Source organism: Notamacropus eugenii, chromosome 6 (genome assembly GCF_028372415.1).
Source record: "Notamacropus eugenii isolate mMacEug1 chromosome 6, mMacEug1.pri_v2, whole genome shotgun sequence".
NCBI lineage: Eukaryota > Metazoa > Chordata > Mammalia > Diprotodontia > Macropodidae > Notamacropus > Notamacropus eugenii.
The window spans coordinates 1,671,101-1,689,369 of NC_092877.1; the positions used below are offsets into that span (position 1 = coordinate 1,671,101).

At 37.6% G+C, this 18,269-nt stretch overlaps 1 pseudogene; it reads right to left on the reverse strand.

Moving 5' to 3' along the window:
• Nucleotides 1-278: 278 nt before the first annotated feature.
• Nucleotides 279-1,205, reverse strand: LOC140510992 (olfactory receptor 4C6-like; annotated as a pseudogene).
• Between the last annotated feature and the right edge of the window lie 17,064 nt (nt 1,206-18,269).

The window sequence follows — 18,269 nt, forward strand, 5'->3', positions numbered from 1 at the left end:
GTAGATAGTAAGTGCCAAGTGTCTCTGGCCAGATTTGAACTCACGTCCTCCTGGCTCCACGGCTGGTGCTCTATTCACAGTGCCAACTATCTGCCCCTAACATGTCAACTCTAACCTTTCTCTGAGATTTATAGGAAAAAAAAATGGCATGGGAAAATTCAGAGAGGAAATTTATGAAAGGATTATGACCTTTGTTAGTAAAAGTAATATGTGCACTAAATAAAGTATTATTTTATCAATACATGTATATTCTTCTGCTGCATTTGAATGATTTTCAATTAGCAGTCCATAACAAAGGTATTTATATGAACCAGTTTCTTCATGAAATTTTTAACCTCTGTATTCCTAAATATATAGATCCAGAGGTTTAACATAGGAGTAATCATAGTAAAACATACAGCCACAGCTTTATCTATAGGAAAGATGGTTACTGGCCTCACATACAAGAATATACAGGGAGCAGAAAACAAAACTACCACTGTGAAATGAGAGCTGCAGGTGGAAAGAGCCTTCTGCCTTCCTTCTGAGCTACCACCCTTCAGGGAACAGAGGATAACTACATAGGAGACAGTTAGTATGAGAAAGATTGACAAGCACATCACTCCACTGTTAGCAATGACTGAAAGGCCAAGTACCTGAGTATCCATGCAGGCCAGTTTCAGCAATGGGAACAAATCATCCATGAAGTGATCAATAGTATTAGGGCCACAAAAGGGAACATGGGCCATGAAGAACATTTGTATAATGGCGTGTATGGAGTCTCCCACAGAGGCTGAAGCCAGCAGCAGGTGGCATACATGAGGATTCATGATTATCATGTAGTGTAAGGGTTTAGAGATGGCCACAAAGTGATCATCAGCCATGACTGTAACGAGGATGATGCCTACACCACCAACAAGTGTTCTGCAAAGTGCTGGGTCAGACAATATTTCAGGGAGATGGTTGTCTTTTCAAACAGTAAATCCACAATCATCTTAGGAGCAATCATGGAAGAGTAGGTAGCATCCATGATGGATAGGAAGGTTAGAAAAAAGTACATAGATGGTCTCAAAATATGGCTGACAGTCATGGTTAAAACAATGTGTAGATTTTCTGTGACAGCGACAACATATTTGATTTAAAAAATGACAAAAAAATTTTCGAAGTTCTCAACTTTGTTTAAGGCTTAGCAAAATGAATTCAGTTACATTGTTTGTATTTTCCATTTGATTATTCTTCTATCAATTTCTGGATTATTCTCATCTGCTTTTGTTTTCTCTTTTATTTCTCTTTCTTCTTTGTCTCGATTCCTAGAGTCCTGTGTTTGAGGTAAGGATTACCAGAATTCAGATTTTTCTCCAGACACTTAGTTTTCTCAGCCTGGATAATCATTTAACTTCTTTCACCCTCAGTTTCCTCATTCGTAAAAGGAGGATAGTTCAATCCTGTTCCTCACAGAGTTGTGAGGAAAAAATGACATATTGCATATGAAGTGGTTTTTGAACATTTTAAAGTACAATATATCTGCCAGTTATTATTATTACTCTTAATAAAACTCTAGTTGATTGAATCCAAATTTCAGACAGTGTTCAGTACTCTGCATGAGACTGGAATTTTTTCTGGGAAATATTTTGTACTGCACACATCTTCGTGGTTAAGGAATAGAGTTTATTTCCTTTGACGTCAGCAAGCCTCTGATTTGGAAGCCCAACGGAGTGAAATATGTGTAATCTGCATTTCTGTTGAAAACTACAATGCAACAGGTAAATATATCATTTAGGTAAAATTTTAAATTATTTCATGCTAAAAGCATATAATTTAAATTTTCGTGAACTTGTGGATATCATTAAGTGTTATTCCTAAAGGAGTATTGGAGGGAAAGTAACAAGATTAAACAAAATCAATGAGAAGCAGCAAGTAGTACACACACATATATATGTATTCATGCATGTATGCATGTATGTATGTATGTATGTATGTATGTATGTATGTGTGTATTCTATTATAAACTTCTAGTATTGTGAGATTTAAAACTTTCATAGTATATATTTGGTCAATCCCTTTCCACTGTAGTGAAATTTATTAGGTGTAGCTAAAATTTTTCCTCATTGTAACATTTTCCTCACTCTCCTTCCCTGCTCTTCTATTCAATGTCAGGTGTAGAATATTAATCATTGCTCTTCAGAAAATTGCCACATTTCCTTACTACAACTAAGAAAGAATTGCGAAATGAATGGGGTACGGGGAAGAGGGGAAAGGAATAGATTTCAGGGTTTAATTTAATCTATCTGATTCTTTCTCATAATGTATGAACTAGAACAAACAGTTATTTTCTTTTTTATTTTCATTTTCTTTATGCTTTTCAACATTCATTTCCACAAGATTTGGAGTTCCAAAGTTTCTCCTCATCTCTCCCCTCCTGGCACCCCAATTCATCATGAATTCTGATTGCCTCATTCCCCAGTCTGTTCTCCCTTCTATCACACCCCTCCCTCCCTTCCCTTATCTCCATCTTCTCTCTTTTCTTGTAGGGCAAGATAAATTTCTATACCCCATTGCCTGTATTTCTTATTTCCCATTTGCATGCAAAAACATTTCTCAACATTCCTTCCTAAAACTTTGAGTTTCAACTTCTCTCCCTTCCTCCCTCCCCACCCATCCCCACTGAGAAAACAAGTAATTCAATATAGGATGTATATATCTATATCTATATATCTATCTATCTATCTATCTATCTATCTATCTATCTATCTATCTATCTATCTATCTATCTATGTAGTTATGCAAAAGACTTCCATTATAGTCACGTTTTGATACACTTACTATATTTCCCTCCATCCTATCCTGCTCCTGGTTTGTTCTGTTCTCTGTTTTGACCTTGTCCCTTCCCAAAAGTGTTTACTTCTAATTACACCCTCCTCCCATTTTCCCTCTGTTTTATCATTACTCCCCATTTATCCTCTTCTCCCCTACTTTCCTGCAGGATAAGATAGATTTTCATACCAAATTGAGTGTGAATGTTATTTCCTCCTTAATCCAAATGTAATGAGTGTACCCTTCACTTATTCCCCCTCACCTCCCGGTTTTTCCCCTCCATTGAAAAAGCTATTTCTTACCTATTTTATGAGAGATAATTTGCCGCATTGCATTTCTCCATTTCTTCTCAAAATATTTTCCTATCTCTCACCTCTTAATTTTATTTTTAAGATATCATCCCTTCTTATCCAACTCACCTTGTTCCCTCTGTCTATACATATATATACTCACATACACACACATATATATACACATACATACATACATACACATATGTATGTATGTATGTATATATGTATATATAATATGTATGTATGTGTGTATATAATCCCTGAAACTACCGAAATATTGAGAATAGTTTCAAGAGTTACAAATACGGTCTTTCCATGTAGGGATGTAAAGAGTTCAACTTGGTAAGCCCCCTATGATTTCTCTTTCCTATTTACCTTTTCATGCTTCTCTTGATTTTTGTGTTTGAAAGGCAAATTTTCAATTCAGCTCTGATCTTTTCATCTAGAATGCTTGAACATTTTTTCCCCTGAAATATTATACTCACTTTTTCTGGGTAGGGGATACTTGGCTTTAATCCTAGTTCCTTCAACTGCTGGAATATCATATTCCAAACCTTTCAGTCCCTTAATGTAGAAGCTGCTAGGTCTTGTGTTATTCTGTGTGTATTTCCACAATACTCAAATTGTTTCTTTCTGGTTGCTTGCAATATTTTCTCTTTGATCTCAGGAACTCTGAAATTTGGCTACAATATTCCTAGGAGATTTTCTTTTCAGATCTCTTTCAAGAGGTGATTAGAGGATTCTTTCAATATTTATTTTACCCTCTAGTTGTAGAATATCAGGGCATCTTTTCTTGATAACTTCATGAAAGATTATGTCTAGGTTCTTCTTTTGATCATGACTTTCAGGTAGTCCCAAAATTTTTAGGATCCCTTTAGGGAGGGGAACGGTGGATTCTTTCGATGACTATTTTGCCCTCTGAGTAGTACTTCTGGGAAGTTTTCCTTGATGATTTCCTGGAAGATATTGTCCAGACTCTTTTCTTCATCATGGGTTTCTGGCAGGCCAATGATTCTTAAATTTTCTCTCCTGGATCTATTTTCCAGGTCAGTTGTTTTTCCAATTAAATATTTTACATTTTCTTCTATCTTTTCATTCTTTAGATTTTGTTTGACTGATTCTTGTTGCCTCATTGAGTCATTAGTTTCTACTTGCCCAATTCTAATCTTCATCATATTGTTTTCTTCAGTTAGCTTTTGCATCTCCTTTTCCATCTGACCAATTTTTCCCTTTAAGGAGCTATTTTCTCCATTTAATTTTTGTACTTCTTTTTCCATTCGACCAATTTTCCCAGTTAGGTTTTGGGTTTCCTTTTCCATCTGATCAATTTTCCCAATTAGGCTTTGGGTTTCCTTTTCCGTTTGATTAACTCTTCCTTTTAGGGAATTATTCTCTCCAGTTAATTTTTGAACTTCCCTTTCCATTTGTTCAATTTTCCTTTTCAGAGTGATGTTCTCATCAGTGAATTCTTTTTTTATAATTATAAAATCATTGGCCAGTTTTTCTTTTATATCCTTCTTCAGATGTTCCAGGTAATCTAGTTGTGCTTGCGAGAAATTCAAAATCCCATCTGAGGTTTCAGATGGAAGTACAGTCTCAGCTCTGACCTCTTTGGTGTTTGTGTTTTGGTCCTTATCCCCATAGAAAGATTCTATGGTTTTTTTCACTTTTCGTCTGTTTTTTCCAATTCATGATGTTGGCTGAGTGTTGTAGCTTCTGGTTCTTTCAGTCAGAAGGTACAGAACTTTGTGTTGAGCTGATGTGTGTCTAGGCTAAAAGCAGGCTTTTTTTTGTTGTTGTTGTTTCCCAGATCAACCCTGGAGTTAGCTTGTTAGGTGTGTGGGAGGGATGGTCTGGTCTCAGGAGATCTTCTCAGCTGACCTGAGGCAAAGGCAAGGTCAGGGGATGGTGATCCCAGCTTCCTTATTGTCTTCCCTTTTCCCCTGGAGGGCTGGGGCACGCCTAGAAGCTAATGCGTGTTCCCGCCCCTTCTGGGGCTTGTCTCCTGGCTCTGAGGCTTGCCTGGGTCTCAGTCCGAATTTTCTCTGACCTGGGTCATCTGTCCTTCCAGATGGCCTCCGCCACAGTAGGAAGAATCCCCCTTTGCTATTTTTCTAGCCTCTGGTGTTATGAGACTATTTGCCCCCTTCTGCTGTTCCCTCTGATCCAGGATTTATCTGGGTAAGAATTTTATGGTTCTTTCACGGTCATCAGGGGGGAGGAGAGAGCATTTACTGATCACTCTGCCATCCTAGCTCCCGGAAGTTCAAGTAGGTGACTTACTGAAGTTTAGTCTTCAGGCTGAAGGTTTCAAGGGCTGCTGCGCTGATATGTGGTGCTCAGCGGCTCTCACCAGCTCGGTTTGGCTTTTCTCCTGCTCCGCTGGTTTCGCCCACCACTCTCGGGCTTCTCAGGTCCCTTCTGCCCTGCTGCACTGACCACGCTGTGCTGTGCGCTGGGGGCTTACCCCCGCAGAACAGATCCTTCCCGTGGACCTTCCAGTCCAACCTGGGCTCCAAATCTGTCAAAGTCTGTCACCCACTGGATTCTACACCTCCAAAGTCTGGTCAGATTTTCCTTTCAGAGATATCCAGAGGAGTTTGTCCAGGAGCTTAGGTGAGTTGTTGCTTTCACTCCGCCATCTTGGCTCCGCCCCCCCCCAAAATTTTTAAATTGTCTGTCCTGGATCTATTTTACAGGTCAGTTGTTTTTCCAATGAGATATTTCACATTGTCTGATTTTTTAATTCTTTTGGTTTCGTTGTATAATTTCTTGGTTTCTCAAAAAGTCATTAGCTTGCATCTGCTCCATTCTAATTTTTAAAGAACTATTTTCTTCAGTGGGCATTCGAACCTCCTTTTCCATTTGGCTAGTTCTGCTTTGTAAAACATTTTTATCCTCATTGGCCTTTTGGACCTCTTTTGCCATTTGACTTAGTCTATTTTTAAAGGTGTTATTTTCTTCAGCATTTTTGGGGGGTCTCCTTTAGCAAACTGTTGACATGCTTGTCATGATTTTCTTGCATGGCTATTGTTTTTCTTCCCAATTTTTCTCCACTTCTCTTACTTGATTTTCAAAATTCTTTTTGGGGTCTTCCATGGCCTGAGGTCATTGCATTTTTTGGAGGTTTTGGATGCAGAAGACTTGACTTTCATGTCTTCCATTGATGGTATACATTGTTCTTCCTCAACCGATTAGATGAAGAAAATACCTGTTCATCAAGAAAGTAACTTTCTATAGTCTTATATTTTCTCCTTTTTTGGACACTTTCCCAGCCTGTTACTTGACTTTTGAGTTCTTTGACAAGTGGAGGGTATACTCTAGGGACATGTAAATTATCAGTTCCTCCTAGGTGGCACAATGAAGGCAGAGGAATTTACTCCTCTACTGGCCTGTGCTCTTGTCTGAAAACAACCACAAGCTTTTCTGCCCAGGATCTGTGAGTACAATTCCCTCTACAGAGTCTTCACCAGCTCCACCACACCAGCACTATACCTCAACCCAGGGCTGCCTTTCAGGGCAGAGATCCAGATCAGCTCCATGATTCCCCCATGGTCTTTGGACCGAGGGCTCCAAAAATGGAAGCTGCTGTGGCAGTGGCTGCTGTCTCCCTGGGATCGAGGATGAGAACGGACCCTACTCTCTTCTCACTCAGGTGAAAGGGCTTTTGCATTAACTTTGAAAGCTGTCTTGGCGCTTGTGGGTTAAGAAATCTGGAAAACACAGCTGCTTCCCATGATCCATGCCCTAAAGCCTGCTCCAGTCCTGTCGCTGCCACTCTGCAGGAACAGGGCTGTGCTGTGCTCCATGGATTGCGCTCTGTTCTGAGCCCAGTGTGATAGACATTTCCTGCTGGCCTTCCGGGCTGTATTGGACTGAAACTATTTTTCATTCTGTCTTTTTGTGGCTTCTGCTTCTTTAGAATTTGTTTAGAGTCATTTTTTACAGTTATTTTATGGGATATGGGAGTAGAGCTAGAGCAGGTCCCTCCCACTCTGCCATCTTGGCTCTGCCCCAAACAGTTTTTTTTCCCCAAACCTATACTACTCATCCCTGATGTTTGCCAATCCTTTGTCACCATAATAGGTATGAATGAGGAAAGTAGTCAAGGAACAGTGAATGGGGGGAAAACAGCAAACAAACGAACAAAAAAACAAAACAAAACCTCAAGGCGATAAAAAAAAAAACCTCCTCATTGAAATAGAGTGTACAATAGCAATTGATTTTCAGTCTAAATCTTTCTTTGTATCTCTAGTCTTGGCACAGTGTCTGACACATAATAAGAGCTTAATAAATACTAATTGGTTGTTGATTGATATGCAATGGCAATGCTACTTCCCCAAATTGTGTCCAGCACATGCAGGCATTTATTGCTGTCTTCTTTCTTCAAACTTTTTTTCCTTCTTCCTCCTCTGCCTCCTTTTTCTATTTCTCTTTCCTTCCTGATTTTCCTTCTTCCTTCCCTCCTTTCTTACTTTGTTCTTTCTTTCCACCCTTTCTCCCTCACTTTTCTTCTTCTTCTTCTTTTTCTTCTTTATTTACCTCACTGTATTTGAATTTCACTATCATCTCTTCTCAATTTTCCCTCTGTAGTAATCTGGTTTATCTACCCTTAATGCTGGAATTACTTATCCTCTTCTCCTGTTTCCTCTCAGACTTTGATAAACTGCTGCTCTAATTATTTCATCCATCTTCCTTCTCAGCTTCTTAAAATAATTTTAATTAACATTATTTTAAAACAGTGAAGGGAGTTATTGCAACCTTAATAGATTTTTCCTCAGATTGCATCAGGTTTCTAGCTGTTGAAAGACAATAATTTTATTCTTCTAGAATTGAATTTAGTTAATTCACTATGGAGCTTACAGGAAATAATTTCCTCTATTTGATGAAAATAATTTCTAGTAATGTTCCTAAAGAATGCTAATATTTGCAAAATATTATACCCATGTTTTCTAATTTGATCTGTATGATAACTCTGATAAATACTTGTTATTAATATCCCCATTATTTCTAGATGAAGAAACTGAGGATGCAAGCATCTAAAAAGAATGATTAGGTTCACATAGATGGTGAGTGGCTAAGTCAGATTTAAACTCAAATCTTCCTAAGTCCAGGTCCAATTCTCTATAAGCTATACCACCTAGGTACCTCAAACTACTTGCCATCATTATTTCTCTCTCTCTCTCTCTCTCTCTCTCTCTCTCTCTCTCTCTCTCTCTCTCTCTCTCTCTCTCTCTCTCTCTCTCTCTTCAATGCTAACCTTTCATACTTAACAAAAGGAATCTATTTTCACCTTTCCATCTCCTCTACTCTAAATCTCTAATCTTCCAAATATTATTTTCCATTATTTTCTCCTTTATTTCAGTTACTCAAGAATAGGAGAATCATATGGTCAATAAGGCCAAAATCTTTACTTGTTTTCTTAATTTTAAGCCCTCCTATCTTGTTCAGATTTTGATCTTAAAGTCAACATGTTTTCCTACAGTTTTCAAACTCTTCATACCGGTTCCTTCCTTGTTTCCTCTAGTGACATCCAAATATATCTTATATTTGAAGAAAAAAAAATTCATCTGACGCCATTCTCTCAATTTGTGACCCTATTGTGTTTTCTCCCTTTATCAGCCAAACTGCTACTAAAATTCATCTGTATTTTTTGCTTCACTTCCTCTCCTCTCACTCACTTCAAAATCCTTTGCAATCTGTATTCTGACTTTCTCACTCAGTTGAATCTTTCCTTCCAAAGTTACAAAATATTTTAATTATAATTTTACTTACAGTGTTTTTCTCTATCCATGGCCATCAATTCTATTGCACTTGTTACTGTTGACGTATATCACCTCCAGAATAGCTTATACTTTTCCACTTTAATTTTGATGATTTGGCTTTCTTGATGATACTCCAAGGACTAACCAATTTCCTTTGCAGGATCATAATAAATATATCAACCTGTAATATGTTGACCACTCTTCAATATACATGTGTGTGTTCATATGTGTGAGAGAGAAAGGGAGAGAGACAGATAAAGGGAGAGTCAGCATGAGAGACAGAGAGACACAGATAGTGTAAAATGCAGTTTTGTATTCTTGTATTTACTGCTATTTCCTTAAATTATCTCCTATTTCTAAGAATAATTTTTAAAATAGGCAATTCCTTGCAAAATTAGCATGTCCAAAACAGATTATACTAACACATAATCTTTCCTTTACAGACTTCCTTGAATAAAGTTTGATAGAAAGACGGTGAGGCAAATCTTCAAGCAAGATAACATTTATTAGCAGGGGCATGCTTCCTGTCAATAAGTGGTTCAATGCCTTATCTCCATTTATGCCAAACACCCTAAGCAAAAACTTCCTTTGATACATTTTGGGTAATACAGAATACATAAAAGGGCAGGGAATTGTTATGGGATTGAGAGAAACGTGATTGGTTACAGAGCGAGGGCACAAGGTACAATATGACTGATTTGAAATTTGGTAATGGAGTCTAGCAATGATCCTCTTTCTTCTCTCATGAGACTCAAAAGGTTCTTTGTTTGAGTCCCTGTTTAAAATGGTGGCCCAGACTTTTGGAGAGCAAGCCAGGTATCATTGAAGTATAACTTGGTGGAGTAAAGATATCAGAGCTGACTCCTGAAATGTTGGCAAATATTCCCTAAGATTAACAAGATCACTTGAGGCAAGAACAGATCAATGATTAGGAGGAAAGTTGAATTTCTACAACAAACCCCTTTCAGGTCAGTTGAATTCTGAACTAAGTTCAGATACAAAGAACTATGACTTAAGTGATTACAGGACAAAAGTAGCTATAGGACAAAATCAGTTAACCATAAATAGGATCAATAAATAAATGCTACAGGATCAGTTTTAATCTTCTCAACCCATGTAGTTTTTCTTAGCTTTCTAGACTATCTTTTGGGAATATCGATATCCCTCTAGTCCCCCAGTTTCTCAGTCTCAGAGTAATTCTTCAATAATAACCCATTTTCATTTTCCCATCTGATCAGTTGTAATATCTTATTAGTTATATCTCCATGTCATATTTTAAATCTATCTTTTTGTCACCATTTAATTGCTGCCATCCTAATATACCTTTCAGCTTTTAGAATCTCTTGATTTTTAGTATTGACATGGATTCCTAATGGATCCCCCATCTCTGTTTTCTCCTTTCTACAAGCTATCCTCCTTCATAAAATTATCTAATTGACATTCCCAAAACACAATTCCTAGTGTCATTCCACATCGTTCCCAAACTAAAAGACCTAATAGTTTCCTCTTCATGTTGATACACACTCATAATTCAAAGTCATGTCTTTGGCTCTTAAAGTCTTTAAAAATCTGTCTCCAATCTGACTTTCCAGGATGATTAGATATTACTTCCTATCATAGACTCTATAATACATACAGACTGGACAGTTTACTCTTCCGCATTCAAGATACTCCATTTCTAACTGCTGTGCATTTGCATCGGATGATCTTCATGCTTAAAATGAATTCCTTCTTAATTTCCTCTCTTACAAACTTTAATTTCCTCTAAGTGAGAAACCTATCCTAATTCGCATAGTTGTTATTTTTCCAGTTCCCTGGGAATCACTTGATATATACTTTAATTTATGGATGTATTCTCATATCCTTGACTTTCTTACTTATCTCTTTCAATTACTATCTGTTGTAAGCACAAACAGATAAATGAATTCCTGGATAGATAAATGAATAAATAAATAAATAATGCATTTACTGACCACATTTTCACCCTGACCCCCCCCACTGCACATTATATTATGAAATTCTTTAAGGCTGAAACCCATTATATAAATGCCTTTGTAGAGCCGTTGTCTGGTATAGTGCCTCTCATTTAAAAATTCAATAAATTATTGAAGGATAAATTAATGAATGAATCTTTCTTAGCAGATTATTATAGAGGATGGATTGTTGGACATTTAGGAATTCCCAAATTATCATCTCAGCTCTAATGCTTAGTAACTCTGTGACCTTGAACGAATGTCTTGACTTCTATGTTTTTCAAGAAACTTTCTAGGATTTTTCTATGAAATTATAGATATAGTATGATCTCTGGCTACCAAACGCAAAGGGCATAACCAAAAGCTGCTGTCTTGATGAAACTACTGCTCAATGTTGAAAATGCATATTTATCACACTAAATAATCAACAGTTGTACTATTAGTTGTGAAAGCTACTTGCTGTATTACCTTGGGCAAGTCACTTGACTTCTCGTTAAAAAAAAAAAAAAAACCTTCCATATGCAAGCAAATATAAAATAGATGGAGATTATGCCAAGTAATATTAAAAAGGATTGAACAGTAACAACTGGGTAAATTAGAAATTGCCTTATGTAGGAGATGCCATTTGATTTGTGCTTTGAACAAAGTTAGAAATTCTAAGAGGGAAAGAACTCATAGTTTTCAAAATCCCAGGATTTGAGGGTATAAAGGGACCTAAGCATCCTGCTAGTCAAAATCGTCCCTTAAAGATTCTTCCCAATGACGTACTTGACAAATGATGGTGGAGCTCCTAAATAAAGACCTCTGGAATGGGGAATCCCCAAACAGTCTAGACACTTGATTTTACTTTTGTTTTTTTTTTTTTTTAATCCTCAATGTTCTTTCTTTCTTTCTTTCTTTCTTTCTTTCTTTCTTTCTTTCTTTCTTTCTTTCTTTCTTTCTTTCTGTCTGTCTGTCTGTCTTTCTTTCTTTCTTTCTTTCTTTCTTTCTTTCTTTCTTTCTTTCTGTCTTTCTTTCTTTCTTTAACTTTTAACATTCATTTTAACAAAATTTTGGGTTCCAAATTTTCTCCCCTTTTGTCCCCTCCCCCCACCCCAAAACACCGAGCATTCTAATTGCTCCTATCAACAATCTGCCCTCTCTTCTGCAATCCCTCTCTGCCTTTGTCTCCATCTTCTCTTTTGTCTTATACGGCCAAATAACTTTCTATACCCCTTTACCTGTACTTCTTATTTCCTAGTGGCAAGAACAATACTCGACAGTTGTTCCTAAAACTTTGAGTTCCAACTTCTTTTCATCCCTCCCTCCGCACCCCTTCCCTTTGGAAGGCAAGCAATTCAATATAGGCCAAATCTGTGTAGTTTTGCAAATGACTTCCATAATGGTCGTGTTGCATAAGACTAACTATATTTCCCTCCATCCTATCCTGCCCCCCATTACTTTTATTCTCTCTTTTGATCCTGTCCCTCCCCATGAGTGTTGACCTCATATTGCTCCCTCCTCCCCATGCCCTCCCTTCCATCATCTCCCCCACCCTGCTTATCCCCTTATCCCCCACTTTCCTGTATTGTAAGATAGGTTTTCATACCAAAATGAGTGTGCATTTTATTCCTTCCTTTAGTGGAATGTGATGAGAGTAAACTTCATGTTTTTCTCTCACCTCCCCTCTTTATCCCTCCACTAATAAGTCTTTTGCTTGTCTCTTTTATGAGATATAATTTGCTCCATTCCATTTCTCCCTTTCTCCTCCCAATATGTTTCTCTCTCACTGCTTGATTTCATTTTTTAAAGATATGATCCCATCCTCTTCAATTCACTCTGTGCACTCTGTCTCTATGCGTGTGTGTGTAATCCCACCCAGTACCCAGATACTGACTAGTTTCAAGAGTTACAAACATTGTCTTTCCATGTAGGAATGTAAACAGTTCAACTTTTTTAAGTCCCTTATGACTTCTCTTTGCTGTTTACCTTTTCATGCTTCTCTTCATTCTTGTGTTTGAAAGGAAAATTTTCTTTTCAGCTCTGGTCTTTTCATCAAGAATGCTTGAAAGTCCTCTATTTCATTGAAAGACCAGTTTTTCCCCTGAAGTATTATACTCAGTTTTTCTGGGTAAGTGATTCTTGGTTTTAGTCCTAGTTCCTTTGACTTCTGGAATATCCTATTTCATGCCCTTCGATCCCTTAATGTAGAAGCTGCTAGGTCTTGTGTTATCCTGATTGTATTTCCACAATACTTGAATTGTTTCTTTCTAGCTGTTCGCAGTATTTTCTCCTTGACCTGGGAAATCTGGAATTTGGCCACAATGTTCCTAGGAGTTTCTCTTTTTGGATCTCTTTCAGGCGGTGTTCTGTGGATTCCTTGAATACTTATTTTGCCCTCTGGTTCTAGAATCTCAGGGCAGTTTTCCTTGATAATTTCATGAAAGATGATGTCTAGGCTCTTCTTTTGATCATGGCTTTCAGGTAGTCCCATAATTTTTAAATTGTCTCTCCTGGATCTATTTTCAAGGTCAGTTGTTTTTCCAATGAGATATTTCACATTATCTTCCATTTTTCCATTCCTCTGGCTTTGTTCTGTGATTTCTTGCTTTCTCATAAAGTCCTTAGCCTCCATCTGTGCCATTCTAATTTTGAAAGAACTATTTTCTTCAGTGAGCTTTTGAATCTCCTTTTCCATTTGGCTAATTCTGCTTTTGAAAGCATTCTTCTCCTCATTGGCTTGTTGAACCTCTTTTGCCAATTGAGTTAGCCTATTTTTCAGGGTGTTTTTTGGGTCTCCTTTAACAGGGTGTTTTCTTGTTTTTCATGCTTTGCTTGCATGTCTCTCATTGCTCTTCCCAATTTTTCCTCCACCTCTCTAACTTGATTTTCAAAATCCTTTTTGAGCTCTTCCATGGCCTGAGCCCATTGAGTGGGCTGGGATACAGAAGCCTTGATTTCTGTGCCTTTCCCTGATGGTAAGCATTGTTCTTCCTCATCAGAAAGGAAGGGAGGAAATACCTGTTCACCAAGAAAGTAACCTTCTATAATCTTATTTTTTTTTTTTCCTTTTCTGGGCATTTTCCCAGCCAGTGACTTGACTTCTGAGTATTCTCTTCACACACACTTCGCCTCCAGGTCTGCCCAGACAGCGCTTGGAATCTGAGATTCAGATACTGCTTCCCAGCCTCAGGGCTTTGGGCGGGGGCAGGTCTGCTATTCAGTGTGAAATTAAGTTCAGGTGCTCAGGTGTGGGCAGGGCCGCCTCACAGACTCAGTTCCCTCAGGGGGTTTATGTAGAGACCTTCAACAATGGATCCAGGCTCCTGCCTGCTTGGGGAGCCCCTGTCCACTGCCGCCCCCACTGCTGCCTCCCGAGGGGGCCTGAGTTATGGGGGCACCCCACTCCCCTCTCGACCCACCAAAGAGACCCTCTCACCTACCCTTGTCACCTGTGGATGGAGGGACCCGTACGGTCGCTGGAGATTCCATCCCTGAAACCTGCTTGGATCCGCTCCTCTCGGTGCCACGTGGCCAACGCAGGGCTGGGCTGGGCTCCGGGTCCGCAGAGCAAAGGACCTTTTGCAAGAGGTTTTCAGGCTCTCTGGAACAGAAATCTCATCTGCTCCATTGTTCTGTGGCTTCTGCTTCTCCAGAATTTGTTGGTAGTTCTTTTTTACAGATATTTTATGGGCTGTGGGTTAGGAGCCAGTATATGTGTGTCTTTCTACTCCGCCATCTTGGCTCCACCCTCCTCGATTTTGCTTTTGGACAACTCAAATTGAAAGGGAGACTTCTGTTTCCTTTCTGTTTGGTTTATATTTTATTTCCCTTACATCAAGTCAAAATTATACTTTTTGCCACATCTCCCTATTGTTGACCATTGACCCTTAGAGAGTAAACTAAATAATTTTTATCCATGACATCCCCACAAATAACTGATTTAAAATACCATTTATCTCAATATACCTTTCTCTCCAGCCTTAACATCTTTTTCTGTCTCCTAATTCTTAATTTTTGTGGGTTTAAGTCCCTCACACTCTGAATTGCTCTCACATAGATACTTTGTAAACCATGGTGTCCAGACCAAAACCCATTACTTCAAATGAGATTTCACAAAAGCAGAGTACAGTGGAATTGTCCATAACACTAACCATAGAAACCATGGCCCTACTCTCAAGGAAGGCTAAGTTTTCCTTTGTTATTTTGGTTGTTACAAGTTATAGGGAGTTTTCAATCCACTAAAAACAACCAGAGCTCCCTCTGCTTCCATTTTTGTTTCATAAAAAACAAAACAAAACTATTCTGTCCTGTGCTATACACTTTTAAATTTGATTTTCTTATTTTATTTAGCCCAATAGTAGGACTGGCTTTATCATTACTGACAAGCTCTAAAATCTTTGAACATGGGTGGATAACTTGTGACCTATAGGCCACATGTAACCCTCTAGGTCCTCAAGTGTGGCCCTTTGATTGAATTCAAACTTCACAGAACATTTGGCATGCCTGTCTTGGACAAATCTTTCAATTTATGTGGTCTTTGATTTCCTCATCTGTAAAATGAGAAGGCTAGACAAAGGAACCTTTAAAGTCCCTTCCATTTCTCAATCAATGAGCATATGAAATTATATCTGAAAAAGAAATCTTCGAGCAAGCTTCAAAATTTCAAAATAAAAAATTCACTTACTTCATTTCACTCCCCTTCCCCTGTAACTTTTTGTAAGTCCCCTTATTGTAAATAGTATTATTTTCTAAGCTCTGATTTCCCTTAGAACTTCTTTCATTTAAAACATTAAAATACGGAGAGCAGAAAAATATTCCTCATGGTATTTGGAGTAGCTGTCAACAGCATGATCATCTGTTGCCTCAGGTGCTCAACATTCTTTGCACCTAAGAGCTCTTCTCCATTTCCCCAAATTTATATGCTCAGGATTGAAGTTATTTTCCTTCAAGAAACACAAGCACCATCCCTTTGCATCTCTCTATGACTGCAGATTATCAGAAAGGCTGTATCCATTCTCTGGGGTACGTAGTTCTTTGGTCTAGATAGTTCTGTCTTTTATTCTGCCTTAAGAGTCACAGTCCCAGCTCTACTTCTCCCTGACTATATGACTTTGAACAAACTATATCTCTCTAAGATTCAGTTCCTTATCTGAAATGGGTTTGAATAGGATATTATCTCCCTCTGTTATAGGTTTTATGACAAGCTTACCTTCAGCAAAAATTGATAGGATCACAGAGACGTAGTATAGAAGCCTACCATATAGATGCAGAAGATTTAAATAATCCTTTTTCACAGGGAATTTTAAAAAAGGTAGGAGTATGAAAAATTTTGGGGGTGCTACTCACCAAAGTTTATAGTTAACTATAGTTTAGATTTATAAGGAACCTATTTTCACAATGACATGTAGTTACAATAATGTTCTCTCTGTGGTGAACCTGGAAATGACTAGTGCGTGCAGTAATATCTCTTTTGATAGCAATAACACCAAATAATGTTGCATTATTCATAGGGGGTCCCTCCGAGGCTATATATCTACTGAATACTCAGTTAATCAGCGTTCCAATGAGTCAGGAAGGGAGAGAGCATCACTTAGATAAAGCGAACATTAAAAGTGACAAAAGAAAAAAAAATCACCACACTTGTCTAATACTTTGCTATGCTACAAAAGTTGAAAGGTGAATAAAATATGGTGGAACTCATAGAGAAATATTGGATTCACGTTATCCGTAATGATATTGGGTTGACATCTTGGAGACATTTTAACAACAGAGAAGATTCATTTGGAGATTCATCTTTCATATCTCCTCCAAACTTCCTCCATAGAATCTGATCATTGCTTGCAAAACTATTCACAATCAATTAGTCAAAACCAATGAAGTCCATTAGGATGATAACAAAGTTCCCTTTGATTGTAGCTTTCATAACGCATTGAGTTAGAGCCAGGAAGATCTAAATTCAGATTAATACTTTAGAAACTAAGGGTCTTGTCTCCAGTAAAATATTTTAATTTCTCACAGCCTCAGTTTCCTTATCTATACCATCATTATTTTAAAAGTTTCAAAATTACAAGTCAACCAAAGAGAATTGGAGAGGTAGAATACAGTGAGTACTACTGGCTTGCAGCAAATTCCCCAAAATAGATGCATTAAATAAGTACCATTAAAATCTCTCAACAAAAAGGAAGACTGGACAATAAGGTGGATTAGTGTAAATCAAGAACATCAATGCTGTAATAATATTTTTGAAATATTAAAACAAGCAGACCTCTAGCATTTTGGGAATTCTTCCATAGAAGTTTTCTGGGGCAACATAGCTATTCATCTCATGCACACAGATAGCATGTTTACCAAATTTGGACACAACATAAACAAAGAAAGGCAAGCAAATACATTGAATGACACACAGGAAATGAAGGAAGAAATTAAACAAGCTAAACTATTGTGTCTATCCTGATAAAAACTTAATAGGGAATAAGCCAATGAACAAATATGTGGTGAATATCTGATTCAAACGAGTCACTATGCAAAGCAATAGAAATGCAAAGATGAAAACAAAACAGTCTTTCTCTTCAGAGATCTTATAATTTAAGGTGGAGACTTCATATATAATTTAACCATATATCTACATCCTGATATATCCATATCTACATGTTTTTTATCAACATACATATTCAAAACTGAGGAAATGTAGAGGGTCCTAGAGGGCACTAGTGGGTAACTTTGGGAGGTAAAAAACAAAACAAAACTTTAAGCTGGGAAGACCAGGAAAGGTCTCATGCAGAATGTTGTTTTCAGCTAGGTTTTGAAGGAAGTCAAGGGATTACAAGAGATGAAGAAGGGGAACAAGTGCAATTTAGTCATTTGGGATACTCAGTGCAAAAGGTACAGAAAGAGGATATGATATATTGTGTATGAGGGGCAGTAAGAAAGACATTTTGATTATACTTGTACAGTGTGCAAAGAGGAATAATATATAATCATTATGGAAATGTAGGGTGGGCCTGATTATAAAGACTTCTAAATGTGAGATGAATCAGTCAATCAAAGAAATATTTAAATTACTGCTATGTCTGTGACACTGTGCTAGCAATTGGTGATAGACATGAATGAATAAATGAGTGAATTAATGAATGAATGAATAGATTTATTTAGTGCTTCTTACATGTCAAGCACTATGCATAGTAAACAAAACACTCTCTATTTTTAAATTTTATCGTAGAGAAGAAAATATTGGAAGGTTCACCCGCAAAGCAGGTAGAAATTTGCTCAGATTCTTAAATTGCAGCACTAAAGTGAATTGTAATTCATCTTTAATGTCATTTACATTGAAAAAACCACATTTCTTTCTTCTGCTGATTCATTTGAGAGTGTTAGGGATTTTGATGAGGAGAAATGAAATTTCCTCTGTTTACTGTGGAAGCTGAGGAGAAAAGGAAGTAGTACTTGAATGAGCATTTGCCAGA